This window comes from Nematolebias whitei, chromosome 22 (genome assembly GCF_014905685.2).
Source record: "Nematolebias whitei isolate Nwh7 chromosome 22, NemWhi1, whole genome shotgun sequence".
Classification (NCBI taxonomy): Eukaryota; Metazoa; Chordata; class Actinopteri; order Cyprinodontiformes; family Rivulidae; genus Nematolebias; species Nematolebias whitei.
The window spans coordinates 13,458,505-13,474,953 of record NC_056519.1 but is presented as its reverse complement, the minus strand read 5'-3'; positions in this window follow the sequence as shown (position 1 = coordinate 13,474,953).

Genomic DNA, 16,449 nt, shown 5'->3' with positions numbered 1-16,449 from the left:
CTCAGGCTGAAACTGTCCCATACCTCTTCAAAACTGTAAAAACAGGATGCAGTTAGGATGGGTCTCCATCTCCAAACCACCCCCACCCCACACCTACAAAAATCACGAACGAGATGAGCGCCCTGCCATGGCAAGTAATCTAGGGGAAACACTCGTATGGTATGGTATGGCAGTGTGTCCCCTACATTACTTGCCTTGGCGGGGCGCTCATCTCTTCCGACAGGGGGAAGAGACATGTCTGTGAGCTATTTGTACTTAAGTTTTCTAGCATGTGGGAGTCGGTTTGGTAGGCAGGGCGCTCTGTTCTGTTGACATGGCAGGGCGCCCTGCTTGTATAATGGTAGGGGAACCATACCATACCATACCAGCTTTATTTATAAAACACTATATTCAGTCATAGAACCAAAGTGCTGTACAATGCAATAAATAAAACAGAAATCACAAGGAAAAAAAATGTAAAAAAGTAAAAAAAAAGTCCTATAACACCCTGATGGGGTATTTTATTCAACGTTGCTGGAAAAACCCATTACACCATCACAGAGGACATACAATGTTGTAGCAATGTTAAAAACACAAAGGAATTTAGATGTAAGCAAGTTTCAAATGCAGTTCTCATAAGATCAAGTGTTTAATGAAGAAAAAGTTGAAAAAAAAATTACGAGCTAGATCCAGATCCAAATGCCAAAATGAAAATTCAGTTGAAATTTGTTCTGTGTATCAAATTCATACGTTTGTGAATTTCCTAAATACAGAAAACCTCAATACCTCTTATAGACATGCTTTTTGACCAGCTTGTAGTAGTGACAGATTAGTTTACCAGTGTAAGGGCACATTTTTAATAGATTTATGTTTTACTGAAGCAGTTTAGTTGTAAACTGACATCACCTAATTGAACACCAAACTGGGTATCAATCATATGCTCATGACAATCACCAGGCTTTGCCCATCTTCAGCCTGGTGATGTCTTTAAAACTATACACAACATTTTACCATGAAAACAAGCTGTTTTTAGGAAATGTAACAATAACAGACTAACCTGACATGAATTGATCAGAGCATATGTAGACATTGTGTAGGGCTGAATCTACTAAACCTGCCCATACAAGTCCTCACAGCCCTGAGGATCGCCTTTGTCTTAATAATTTTTTCCCTGTTTAATAATAGTGTGATAGTAGCCTTCTCATTTGTTCTCAGTTTCCACATCTTGCATACGAGATATTTGTTACACTCATCAGTGTAAACACTGTCACTATTACTGGTATTTAGAAAATTATCACATCTCAGCAATTCTTTGATCTGTCATAAACAGTTCATTTGAGGTCCCATGGCTTTGACATGTCATCTGAAAAGAGACGGCTGGCCTCAGCTGAGATTTGTACTCTCTGATTACCTGTCTAACCCTGTAATGAAATGGTGAAATGGGAAGATAAACGTTGACAGTTTGAGAAATTCACCTATTTGCTTTCTTGCCAAGCCAGAGATTAGAAGTGCCATTCCTACAATGGTTTTACAAGCAATGTGAAGGAGCCTCATTTTGTTGACTAGCTTGACTTTGCACAGTGTTTGCTAACAGGAACCAGTTGGTAGTTTGTTTAGTAAGAAATACCACAAAATAATTTGCTATTTACTATAATTTAGTATCCAAATGGCTTTTTCCAGGCAGAATCTGTTCCCCTCAGATGCCAGTCTGTCTCCATGTTTTCAGTCTGCATGGTAAGCTAAATTATTAAAATTTACTTTTTGCTAAATCTCATATCAGTCACTTTTTCCTCATTTATGCATGCACTAAAAAAAGGACTTCTTTAGTTAAAATCACCGATAACGTAGTACTGCATACAAACGTTGTTTTATTGTTTCATGAAACCCCATCTGCTTGTTCCTGCAGTCCATCTTAAAGGGGCATATTGTATTTTTATGATTGTACACATTGCATTTTATAGCTTTGCATTGGACTTTTCTGCTCCATGTAAAGAAAGCTCTATATTTTAAAATCCCTGTGCTAACTGGTAGTTTGATTTTTTTTTTTTTTTTTTTTTTTTTAAAGCCTCCTCCATGGAAAGGAATTTTTTTTAGCATAATGGTTTTGGTTCAACACTCAGACTAATGAACTGAGTTTGTATAAATGATAGAAGTTTTTTTGTCAAAGTGTTTCAAAGCTGAAAAAAGTAGTACTTCCAAACTACTTTGGCCTGCTTTCACTTTGTCTAAAGTTAAGGGTCAAACAGATCAGGTCTGGGAGAACTTTTGTTCCAGTGTTAAAGTTCCATTAAGGCAAATGGTTTTGTTGTTTTAGCCATGTTTAACAGAACAAAGATCAAAATTTGAAAGGATCTTAGATAATTAGCACAGGTTTTCTGAAAAGAAGACTGATTAAGGACGAGTTGACCCCCCAGTACTTCACTTTAGCTGCTACGAGTCTTTGCCTAATTCTGGAATGTGACAAATGGTCACGGCAGAAGAAAGGAGTGCGATTCCAGATTGGATACAGTTCCTTATGTGTGCCTTACTTAGCCATTGCATATGCTGCATATGAATCGGATCACTGAAAGCTGTCAAAACAGAACAACAAGCCTCCCTCCCAGACTGCGACACTGCAGGCATTGATACTATAAACACTCAGATTCTTAACATTCTTAAAATAGCTGCTTTTTTATTTGGGGATGCAAAGCAATTCTGGTCAAGATTGCATTGTGTCATTGTAATCAAAGACAAATAGCTTGAGCAAAGACAAATGCTACTTTGTTTGCTTGGATGTTACCTTGGCAACATTTCAGGGCTCAGCTTTAGGATTTGTCATCAGCAATTGTACTTGTTCCCGTGTTATTTCTGCAGCACATTAAAAAGGAGCAGATATCTGATGTATTTAGCGTACCACAAAAAAAAAAAAGAAGGAAGAAATCTTAATGTATATCTAGTTTCTGCCAAATATAAACAAGATGATTTATTTTTTCCATTTTTTAATTGCAACATAAAGAATGGTTTTCCAAGTAGAACCAAATATCAGTACTTAACACTCAATAAATTGTAAATTTTGTTATTGGCAAAAGAAAGTAGTCTCAGTTGCTTCAATGTGTAAAAAGAGCCGAGAACATTGTCGCTCCTTGCTGAGCTCTTACAAGCACACACTCCCTTTGGGTAAAAATTCATACCAGACACTGTTTTTGTCAGAGGTGTAGAAAGGAGGTCCTAGTTTTAATTCTCATGTGTAAGATGGGTTGTTGGGGGAAGGGTTCAAAATAATAAGTTTAGGGAGCTGAAGAAATATGATTTCTTTTTTAGGTCACTGTGCCGTCACCCACTGCTTTGTGGAACTAGGCCAGTGTAATTGAATACAGAAGGTAAAATATTTTTTTTAAATAATCTACAATGCAAGGACAATGATCTAGAAAAAGATATAGAGTGAGATTGTGACACCATAACATTGCTATTGGCAAATATATTTTAGATATAACATCTTGGTTTGCATGATATTTAAGATGCTTGATGCCTGCCTTTGAAATTTTACTTTATGGTAATTAAGATGTATGCTCATCAAGAGTTACAGTATACCTTTTATTTATTAAATTTAAGTTTGACTTTCTCATATTTTTATCTTTATGGTCGGATGGTGTTTATAGGTGTCAAAATGTTCGGGAGTTTTCCTTGCTGGGTACTACTGCAGGCATTTCAGTAGAAATTCATTTAAATGCTCTGTCTTATTTTTTAATGCAAAGATAAGAGACCAACAAAATGCTACAAATGAAGACACCATTAAAATGCTGTGTATTGTATAAATTCCATCAGAAGCCAGTAGTTAGTTTTTTCTATTATCAGCAACCATACACAAGCCGAGCTTTATTTATCGTTTCTCTGTCCATTTTTAATCAAGTCTCACATTTATCACTGCGCCTGCAGGCGACGCATGGAGGCCACCATAATTACCTGTCAGACATCGTAATTAACTGTCAAGACAATACTAGATGGAATTTGAGAACTGATTCGCTTCTTGCATATGTATATATTTTTTGTATGCGCTCAAGGATGGTCTGGCTGGATTGCACAGGCAAGAAGAGTCGGAGTGGATGGAAGGTGTTAAATCAACCAGAGTTCAATGACAAACGACTTTTAGCTAAAGATATCCTGAAAGTCTCAGTATTTAACTCTGTTAGCTCATTATAATCTATTTTGAATGTAACTGGATTCAGTTTCATATTATTATGTGGCTTATTTGGAAACTACAATTTATTAATCATACATGTAAATATTATACTCCTTAGTCCTAAAGCTTATATCTCAATGGACTGCAACTATTGGTGACAAATAGTGCAAATTAAATTTGCGAGGGAGTTTTCAAAATGTCTTGAAACATTTGTGAGGGTTCTCAATTTCCTTGTGCGAGTTGCAGGATTTTGCGCTTGGTTTTAAATTCTTGCAAACCAATGCAAAACATATTCTTTCTTAAAAATGCAAGAAATGTGAAACAACTTTGGGGTTGGCAACCAAATTGTGACTGACTGAAGACAAAGATTACAAATGTCTACATTATTGGTTTGGTTACATTACGACATACATTTAGGTACAAGCCGTCCTCAATCGCGGGTTTATCTGTGTTCTTTATGCTAGTTTGTTGCAATGTCGCTTCCCACACCGTTTTAAATGTTGTGTCTCAGAACGTTGAGCTGTGCACTTTAGTTCTCTACTTAAACATTCTGAATACGTACAAGTTTAACACAATGTTGCATTTGTTTTGTATATTTGTGTGCCAAACCCACAAATTTTGGGACCAATACATGCACCATTGATCCCTTAAACAGTTTTCTTTAAATTTGTCAAAGATCCATCCATCCATCCATCCATCTCCGCTTGTTCCAAAGTTGGGTCAGGGGGCAGCAGCTTGAGCAGGGAGGGACTAAAGTTGCATTCGGGCCCAAAAAATCTGATCCGACCCGGCCCCAACCCGCAGTCATAATTTCCGAACCCCACCCGACCTGACGAATTAACAGTAATTACAGGTCCGAACCTGGACCCCTCCCAACATTTTTAATTAGTTATTAACAGGCGGGGACGTGCGGCTGAATAAAAGCAGCAGAAGATTCGGAGCCGAGAGGTGTTCGTACTTTCATCCGTAAAAAAGTCATTTAAACCCCGTTTCTGCTGCATTCTTCTGAATTACTGAGACAACGTGGACAGCTCTGACACATGCGTCTGCTTTGTGATCTCACTTGTTTGGGTTGTCGGCTGCGCACGTCCGCCGAGTGCAGCGGCAGAATGAACGTCCATTTGGGCGATGGATCGCTGCCTGGCAGTACAGTCCCATCTGAAGCTTAACTGAACTTTTTAGCTCTTTCAAGGTTGGTGAGCTAGCGATGAAATGACCGCGTGCGACTAGTGAAGGTATGACAGGCCATGTTATCATATAATTGCATCGTGGCTGATCCTGACCCAATTAAAAGCCCGAGACCAGCCCGGTCCACCCATTAATCACATTATAACAACCCGGCCCTAATTCAGGTCGGCCCGGGCCGGTTTCAGGTTAGAAATGACAGCTCTAGCCCAGACATCTTTCTACAGCCACCTCTTCCAGCTCTTCTGGGAGGACCCACAAGCGTTCCCAGGTCAACCGAGAGACAGTCTCTCCAGCGTGTCCTGGGTCTTCCCCGGGGTCTCCTCCCAGTTGGACATGCCCGAAGCACCTCCCTAGGGAGGCGCCCAGGAAGCATCCTTACCAGATGCCCGAATCACCTCAACTGGCTCCTTTCAATGCAGCGGTTCTACTCGGAGTCTTTTCCATATAACTGAACTTCTCACCCTATCTTTAAGGATGAGAGGAGGAAAATAATTTTTACCGCCTGTATGAGCAATCTAATTTTTTCAGTCAATATCCAGCGTTTGTGGCTATGGATGAGGGTAGGAACATTGGCCAACCGGTAAACCGAGAACTTTGCCTTACAGCTCCGCTCCCTCTTCACCACAACGGACTGGCACAGAGTCCACAATACTACAGACACTGCACCAATCCTGTCAAGTCTGTCTGTCTGTCTCACACATGCTCCATTCTTCCTCCACTTGAGGCAGAACCTCACCCTCAACCCGGAGAGCAATCTACCCTTTTCTGACATGTCAAACATATTTGCATGTAATTTGCAGGAAGGTTTAAGTTTATTTGCAGTTGCGTGTGTAATATATTGTGATTACCAACTCAGTGAGATTCCAATTGAAAATTTGCAAAATTTGTCTAAATGTAGTGTCTCTCTCTAGTCATCAACCTAATGAAATACTGTAGTCTTTAGTGTAGTGCTTTTTAATGCTTTTTTCGTCCCCACTTGTTCTTTTATTGTAGCAGGCATACATTTTCAGTGCACCATAAATACAATGTGTGCTTCTGCAGTTGCACATGAAAGTTGTCATGAGGTTTCACCCTGTTAAAATACAAATCCCTCCACTCTATGGCTTGGGGGAGGCAAGCAGGGACCATTTGCTTTATTAGTAATTGATTTACCAGACTATAGATTCATCAAAGTGTTTTATTGACCATATCAGTCAGGAAACGCTGCGACAGAGCAGACAGCCTTTTTTGCTGAGGTGGCGGTGTCGTTACTGTTGTCAGATCACCTTGAATTTTGTGTGCGCAATTAAAGGGAAGCAATCATTTACTCAGATGGATGTAAAGGCTCTGCAAGCAGTCCGGAAATTTAGATGCAGGAGTCCCACTCTGTAGTTTAGTTTGCAATTTCTTAAGCTACTGATCAACAAAGTCCATGCTCAATAATCCAGGTATACAATCCAAAAATTTTCAGTCAGGTCATCTGGACAGTTTCTCTCTTTTTTTGTGCCAAAACATTTCACCTTCCATCCAGAAGGCTTCATCAGTCAAGTAAACACAATACAAAACTGATTCTTCTCCCAACATCTTACTCCAAAGTTGAACAAACCAGTTATTTTGGTGCTAAGATGGTGTCTTTGGCACGCCCTCTCCTCTGGTGCCGGCCCTCTTCCTCTTCGACAGTCATGTCAAACTCGTTCAAAACCAACAAAGTCCATGCTCAATAATCCAGGTATACAATCCAAAAATTTTCAGTCACGTCATCTGGACCTGGGTCCAGATGATCTGACTGACATATTTTCTGTGTACATCAGTAGATTAACTTAATTTTCAGATATGATACATTCATTCAACCTTTATTTATACAGTCTAGCCTCATTGAGCCACGGGGACTCATTTACAAGATACATCTCTTAATAGTTGTTTTGGTTGGTAAGGCTTAGAAGTAAATGTGAATTTATGGTAATTTGATAAATGTAAATAAAAAATGGGTTATCTGCTTTAGAATAGTAACAATCAGTGCATTTCAAATAAATCCCTTCGTGAAGCTGTGAGCCTATAGTTACTTGTTACCATGGTAACTTAGTTACCTGCCCATGATAAATGTGATGCTGTAGCCACACGAGAACTGACTTATGTACAAATTTTTGTTTTGTTATGAGTATTTTACCATAACCGAGGCAGATTTTTCGTGTCAAGTGGCCTAAATTTTGCCATTACTTCAAGCCAACAGGTTTTTTTTAATGCAAACTATGGAAGTCCTTATTATAGATTACTTTTTTCCATCAGAGATTTAATACTTTAAGCAATTTTTTTTAACCCTATCAATTACTGTCCTCACTGCTCTTAATGGAAATAAAAGGTCTGCACTTTCACACAATAATGCTTTTACCTCTAATGGATTAAATCAAAGGCTTCTTTCCATTTCTGAACCTGTTGCCATGGTGAACCATTGAATCAGAACTCTGATAATGATGGCTTTACTCATTATCCAAGCATGGCTTTTATTTAGAGTGATTATACTCACTCCAACACTCCATTTAATTACCTCTGTACAGCTGTTTTGGGCTCAGAAAACTAATTAATCACCTCTTTAAATTAGCAAATAGAATGAATGTTTTATTTTACATTGGCTACGCTTTTATATAACTTTTGTTTTTTTACCTACTTATTCATTTAGATCCCCGTTTCTCATATTGACTGGTCCACGTCCGGTATAGTAGTTAAGTTGAATTTTTCCTTATTTAGTCAAATATTTGCTTTTGCGTTTTAGCCATTTCACTTTTGTACCGTTTGCACTACTACATGTTTTAGGCGTGTTTTTGTTTCAGGTAAGTGCAGTTTGATGTTTTGTTTCATGAAAGTTAGGGAAAGTAAGCAGACTAAGATGAGGATTTTTATCTTTATGCATTCTAATTTATGTGTGTAGTCTTATTTGTTGCACAGCACACTTACATTAACCGCAGTTAGTCGTCACCTGCTGTTTTAGAGTTAGTTCTGTTAATCAGGAAACGACTTTATAGGCAACATAAAAGCAAATCTGTTGCCTAACAAGAGGGGGGCAGCCAACTTCCTGAGCTCAGCTCTGTCTGCTTCTCCTCCTTTGAAGCTGTGAGACGCTGGAAGAAATCAGAACGCCCTGACCGTCTGGCTTGAACAAACTGGGGACGTAGAAAAGACTTTATCTCATTTGGCTGTGAGTTGACCTACTGGGCCTGATGATGATGAAGCTAAAGCAGCTGGTCTGCACTGATGAAGAGGAACGACCCAAAAGTTTGTTATTTTGATTGCAACAATTAAATCCATAGACATTCATCGGACTGAGAGAAATATATCCAATTATCCTCATTTTTCATGCAATTTATTAAAAATGTAGCATTAGTATTTATTTTTACATTAAATAATATCCAAGTTTAATATTGATATTGGCTCTGAACATTGTATTAAAAATCTGAGGGAAATGCTTTTGGAGCACCGAGTTTCTCATATTATTCTAGCATAAATGTTCAACTAATTTAGATAGGAGGGTCAAATATTATGTTGATTGAGCAAATAGTTATTGAATAAATGTTGGGAAAAGCAATAAGCAGTTCAGTCCTTTCCCTTACACAGCAGTGTAAAATACAATAACAGAGACGGAAACACAATTGTTAGTTTGGAAACCAAACCACATTGTGAAAATAGTGTTGGCACATATTTAAACTGTGCTTTTTTTAAATTAAAGGCCAAACATTATTTGAAGGTATGCATATCACCCACTGCCTTTCATACCAAATATTTAAAACTTACCATAAATCATGTTGTGTTTATAAGGAGTCATGGCCAGTTTGGTCAAACCTTGTAAATGGCTTAATGTGTGATCTAATGAAATTTTGTGATACATCGTGCGAGATGTGATAATACTCAGAAAATATGTTGAAGATGATTCAACTACCTGGTGCTCCCATACCAATCTGAGCTCAATATCTGGAAAATTGACTAAGCTGTAGCTATGTGTGTTTTGGTTGTAGTTGATTACCCTTGAAATTGACTCCAAAAAGGTAATTAGTTGAAGTTACACACCCAGTGAAACCCATTTAGTGGCTCATGAGGTATTTTGCTAACAGAGCGTTGATTCAAATTGTTAAAAACAAGCAGTTGGTGCTTAAAGTATGTATTGAGAATGACTCTCAGCTATGACCACAACAAATTCTAGCTCAATATCAGTCAAACTGGTTGAGTTATAACCATATTTGTATTTGTTAAGGTTGATTAACTGTGGCGGCCATCTTCCAAATGTTAACTGGTTGCAGATGTACCCCCAACATAGTTTAGTACACTAAATACAAAATAAGCTCATTTATGTCTCATGGAAATATAAAATACCAAATGTATCATAAAATCTGATCAAAATCTTGCCAATTTTTTCCCCCCCATCATCATCATCTCATCCATGCCCGGCTATGTGGAACACCGTCCAGCAGCAGTTTGTCACCATTCACACGTTTTAAATGATGGAAAGAAACTAATTATTGCATCTGAGCAGGGCAGAAAACCTGCCAAGCTAACGTCAAACATCATCTCATGCTGCAAAAAAAAAGGAGCCTCTGCAGAGCCCAGCGTAAATCTTTCACAACCAGGCAGCTGGCAGCAGGTCAGAGTTTTTATGAATGCTATCTGGACATTTTTATGTTTTTTCCCCCCTCTCCTTCCACATTCATGCCTCTGTGGTGTGGAACGAAGTGTGGGAAAGTGCCACTTCTGGTTTAGGGGGGTTATTGTTCTGCCACTGTTGAGTGGGATGACGTGCCTTGTTTGAACACACCCTTAATGATCACTTCCTGAGCTTTCAGTGCAAAGATATACAAACTAAACACATACAAAACACCGATATATAGAAAAATATTTTAACTTCATTGTGTCTGCTGCACAATTGTTTACTGAGGTGAAAGGTTAAGTAGGAATTAAGGATTTATTAGAAAAATCGGGAACAGAGTTTTGGTGTCTCCTTTTCTCTGAGCATCTCCCTCCATCTTCATCCCCGTCTCCTCATTGGTTGTCATCACACTGTGGTTACTCGCTGACAGGATCATAGCTGCTGATAATCAGCCAGTGAATGAATCATTGGCGCTCAGTCAGCAGCTGCAATGGTTTAATGGACAATTATTTAGTGCTGAACTGTGATGGATGAGAGATACTTGGATAAAAAAATAAAAAATAGAACGATCTGATTACTTTGATATGTAGGATCTTCATCTTCAGCCAGTGTTGGCTTTAGCTGAGAAGTCCTGCCAAATTGTTCAGCTATGCATCACAATCCCCATCAGATTACATGTCAACCTCTGACCGTTGTGTATATCTAAAAATCTATCACTAGTGCGATCATTGATATACTGATCATTTCTTCACATCATGAGACCCTGACTAAATAAAGATGAGATCAATCATCAGTCGCAAACTTTTTCCAACGCATTTGGAAAAATAAATAAATAAAATTTGGGCCCCATCCACATGCCGTCTTTCCAAAAGTCCTTTTATGAGTCTCTTTTGAAAACTTCCTTGTAAACACAACACCGCTTCTACAAATGCTTTCATCCACATGGAGACACTAAGACACAAAATGCTGCAGTGACTATGCCAGGCCTGTATGTGGCGCTGTAACATCATACAGTAAATTAAAGTTTTATTGGGCATCTGCAACAAAAATGCAAGAAATCTATGGCGAATGTAGATTAGGCTGGGGGTTCATTTGTGACACTATAAAATATTGGGTTTAGGCTGTCCGCATGAGAACGCAACAGTAGAGTTTTAGGATTTCTCACTCTAGAACCCATTCGAAAAATACTATTTAGCTGCTGCTAAAACATCATTTCCATCTAGACGCAAGGCTGTAACAATAAAAACTTTGTTTTCAAAATACAACCTTCATGTGTGGACAGGGTCTTAATGTCTGAAGTAACTTTTACTAATTATTGACAAGTTCAGTCTCATCTGACAAAAACCAGGTAAGATTTTACACTATTGCCAAGAAACGCTGTGGCGTTTGCTCTTAACCGTTTTATTCTTATTTTCACTTTGTATACTACACTCCTGTTAAAATGGATTATTTGGGAACAGTCATGAAATAAAACAGAAAAAGAAACGTCTGTTCAACGAGTTTGAACGTTAATTTACAGCAACATAAGACAGACCGTTTACACAGAGAAAAGTAATCAGCTGATATAAAATGAGTAAGAGGAATCAAATAGATTAGAAATAAACACAAGGCGGTTTTGCAACTCTTTTGATAATAAGCTGAAAAATTAATTATTCATAATTTTCAATTTATTTCCTACATTGTTCTGTCACTCAAACTTTCAGTCATGTGTTTAACTGGACCCTGTGCCTCGTTCCTCTGCACCACAGGCAGCTCATCTCAGCAGACATCTTTTTGTAATAATACATGCAGAAACACGAGCAAGCTTTATTAGCTTTTTTTTTTTTTTTTTTTTTTTCAAGCAATTTGATGACAATTTTTAATACTTCTGAATAGAAATTATGCTTGTGGCTAAAAACTTTTAACATGTCATAACAGAGTTTAAAAGTTTGGATAGAAATCCTATTAATCTTGATTATATCTTGTCATTTTAAAATGAAAAACTATGATACAATCTGATACGACACTATATTCAATTCAACCTTTATTTATACGGGTTAGTCTCATTGAGCCTCGAGGACTCATTTATAAGAGAGACCTGATTTTAACAAAGAATGATGACAACAGTAGATATTCTTAAAAGAAAGCATAAAATTGGAAAAAAATATATCAAATGGAAAAAAATGTTAAAAAACAACTACATTATAAAGCGATATAAAATACTAAAAACAGGAACTGCGTTGGTTCTTGCCATGAACTTAGCAGCTGTTTGAAGCCACTCGTATAATTTAACTTTCAGTTTCTTTACCAAGTTTCCAATGTGGGGTGAAGAGATGCGCGAATCGACCAACTCAGTAGGGACACCATTCAAAGATATAATCTAGGGAAGAACTGCTGGGACCAACTTCCTGTTTGAAAACAACATCCCTTTGGTTTTGTCAGCATTTAGTTCAACTTTGAGATGGAAAAGATCAGATCGGATGATGTCAAATGCAGATTGCAAAAGCTGGAAAGCCTTAGCAGCTGTTTTAGCTCAACAGTAAACAACTGTATCATCAGCATAGAAATGTAAGGATGCATTAGGAATAATCTGAAATATATTACCTATGTAGATTGTGAAGAGGATGGGTCCTAAGACAGAACCTTGAGGTACACCATTGTTAACAGTTAGATAACTGGAAGAAGTACCATTAAGTTATGTCAACAAGTTAAGTCACTATATTGTTCCCAAGTTCTCCCTAGGGGACAGTATAGTGGTTTATATTGTACTCGGGTTCACCAACATACCATAATTCATTTAGACATTTCTTGCAAAAAAAAAAAAAAGTTTCTCGAAAAAGTTCCACCTTCTGTTGTGGAATTGATTTGTTTTGTCCAGCAGCTCTGAGTGTAAATCATTCTGCACAAACCTGAGCTGGTTTGCATTGTGTGACTTCAACTTTCTGCTGCATTTTTATGGCTCTGTGGTTAATTAGGCTTCAATATGCTCATTAAGGAAATGGAAGTTTAATAGTTCTTGTTCAGATGGGGGGTACTGTAAAAGGCTTGGTACTGAAGCAGAGCAGATGATGATGATAACACCAAAAGAGGAAAAAAGCTGAAAGATGATCATCCAATTTCATAAAAAGCATTACTGAAACAAAAAATGTTAATGAAGATGGGGAAGTGGGTGAATGGAAGATATAATGGAGGCTAATGGGTGAGAAGTGGATGGAAAAAAACTGCACCAAGAGGTGATGATATTCAGGAAATAACGGCCAGGCCAGTATCTATGAACAGTTCAGCTTTAGGATGATTAGCTAATGCATCTGATTATTGCCATCAGGGAGTGGGAGGATGCACTCCGTCATAAAAGACGGACATTCTGCCTGTTCTGGGTCTGTTAAGTGATGGTAGTTTGAACTGGACAGGTTTATTATGTGGAGCAGGGTCTGTGCACATGCTGCAGACAGAACAGGACCAGAAGCCAAATGTTCAGATCAGACTCATCAGAAGTTTGACATGGGCACAAACTGAAATCTGTCACCTTCAGAATGTTAGAGGTTTTATTAGACTATTTGTGACTTTGTAGTAATTGAATCTTGTAGTCAATGCTGAGTTTGGAGTGGTTACTTGTATGTGAAATCTATGCAAACACAGATTTAAAAATAATAGAAATAATGAATTACATGCCAGCTTATACGTGTTGCTTTCTGTAGAGCTTCATTGACTGATGGGAATTTCTGTAGTAGCTGCTAAAAAACAAGTTTACTGTAAGATTTTGACTGTTATATAGTAATTATTTTCAAGTTCAAACAGCCTGGTTATAAAGAAAATGAACAGGGTCATTAAACCGTAAAATCATTTATTTATGTTCTTTCAAATCAGAGAATAAAGAACTCCCTTTGAAGTCAAAGTTTCTTCATTTGCCATTCGCACCACATGTGGTACATGTGGTGGAACGAAATTGTGTACACAGGGTCCCAGTTATATCCAACAAAAGTATAAATTGTACAGAGAAAAACAGTAATAAGATCTAAGATATGAACTATACGCTAAACTTGGAATACGCTAAGCACTAGCAGTACAAACACAATACGCCGAACAGCAGCAGCACAAAAATATAGGACTTGGTAATAGTAATTCTGCATACGGTTTTCTTGCCCTATAGACTAAAAATGTCCACTTTGTGTATTTTTATAAAAAAATAAAAACTCTTGCCTAATTTCTCAATAATAACCAAAGTTTTAAGTATTTATGTAAAGAAACATGGAGCCTTTATGACAACAAATCAATTTGTTACTCACAGCATAAAGCTAATATGGCTGCTGCATCGCTTTGAATATTATACAGAAATATTATAAGTAAGGAAGTTTTGAAGATGTTATAACACAAAGGACTTGGTATTGGTTATAGAAATAAAATCGTATGGGCGACAAACATGATTGCCTTTTGTCTTTGGTGGCGAGTGATGAGAAGATGCAACTGTGCAGCTTTTTCTTTCATGCAGTCTAAAGTAAAATAAAAGCTGCTCATTTTAGTTGTATAACTATTTTAAACGTCTACTAGTTTATCTGTAAAGCACTTCAAAAACAGCAAGATTGTTGTGGTTGAAAGGTGCAATTTTTTTTTGTTTTTACTATAATTTTTCTTTTGCAACAAGTGGTTTGAATTAGTTTTATTTTTTATTTTTTAAGAAAATGCAATCAACTAGGAGGTCTGACTTGTGTGGCAAGTATCTTTTTCTACTTTTAAGAATAAAATAAAGCAAAATGTATATTAAAGAAAAAGGGTCTGTTGTGTGTTCATGAGCTGCCCCGGGACACGGAGAAGCAAATGGGTGGTTGTGCGCTCACAGTCTGGGAGGCAGTGGAGTGCCTCATTTACATACTGAAAGGACTCAAACCCAAACACAAGGCAGATCATTTACTTTCCACTTACAGCAGCACAACGATGAATAAAGACCTCACTCTATCAAAAATAAATAAATAAATAAATAAGAAAATCTCCTGTCCATCTTCTTAAACGTAATGAAAATCCCTTAGATTCTGCCTCCCGCATCCAGGAGAGAAGAAAAAAAAGAAAAGAAAAGGGGGTATAGACTGAAAAGAGCCCAAAGGACTAAAAACGTCCTGTACTTAACGGATTGTGAATGAGCGCCCTGCAGCCTGCCTGCCCCACATACGGTGATTGAATACAAAAGACCCCCTTCTGTAAGAGCAATCACTACAGGAGGCCTCTCTGTCTGCGCCGCCGCAGCCACCGACCACAATGGAGCCATCAACGCAGGGCCGCGTCGCCGCACATGTGCTCACACTTGCAATAAACAAAGACGGATGCATCGCATGTAACCATTTATTCCTTTAGTCTTTAAAGGTGCATGCTTAGACCTGTCCGGTCCACAGGCCTCTAGCCGTTTTCATCCTCCTGGAGCAGATGAGTCGTCTGATTTTAAACATTTTTATTATTTATTGTCAAACCCAACTCATGCACAGGGAGCTGGATGAGAGTGCATTTGGCTTTAAACCCATCCTAAATTAATACCTTAAGGGACAAGACAGTGTAAAACATGGCAGGTGTAGTTTGGGCTGTAAATATTCCTCCTTTTTACACTTTCGGGGTATTGAATTCCAAGCAGAACAAATAAAACTTTCACTGCTGATTATTGCTCTCGTCTCCCAAGGTCTCTCTCTCTCTCTCTCGCGCGCATCATTTTCTGCACTGTACTTTTTTTTTTGTTTTAATAAATAATAGCTTGCGGTGGAAGTACAGTAAAAGGAGGAAGAGTTTGTAAACTGAATGATGTAATGCGGTGGGCGATTAGACATATCAGCAAAGAAACAGTTCCACTCTCAGCAGCCTGAGAAACGCAGATTTGCTTTTCCCCAGCAGAACAATCCTGGGAAATGAAGTGATTACAGAGCGGTAGGCATGTACGGAATAAACATTTCAGCCTTTAAAATGAGCAGTTATGGCTTAGATGCAGAATGATGTGCCGCTTTACTTCACCTATTTATCTATTTTTTTTTTTTCCACTTAAGCCTTTCAGTTAATCTCCTTTCACAGGATGGTAGCTCAGTCTTGCTTTGTCTTCGTTCTTTTTGCACTCAGCTCTGATTTACAGTCCTCAGACAAAGCAAGTCCCAGACTGGCCCCCTTTTTTCATCTCCTGTGTGGCATGAATGAACAAAGAAACGCACCAAACCTTAATCAAACCCCGAGAGAGACTGATTGGACAGTGAGAATTCAATCCTGGAAACATAATGATGATGCTTTTTGTGCTAGCATGATGCAAGTTTAATGCACATAAAAAGTAAGGCTTGATTGAAAATCAGCATCCATTGTGTTGTTCTCGGAGGCGTGCTGCTCTTTGTCCTCCCCTCAGCTGCTTTTATGTATTTGTCAGTGCACACGTTAGTAGTTTCCACAGTATTTTCTCTTTCTGCAGTGTTTCAGTTAGATATTAGAGGTTTTTCTCAGCCAAGAAAAAAAGTCTGATAGGAATTTTTTTCGCCTCCAACTCCTACATGTGTCCAGTTAACCACTGCTTTTG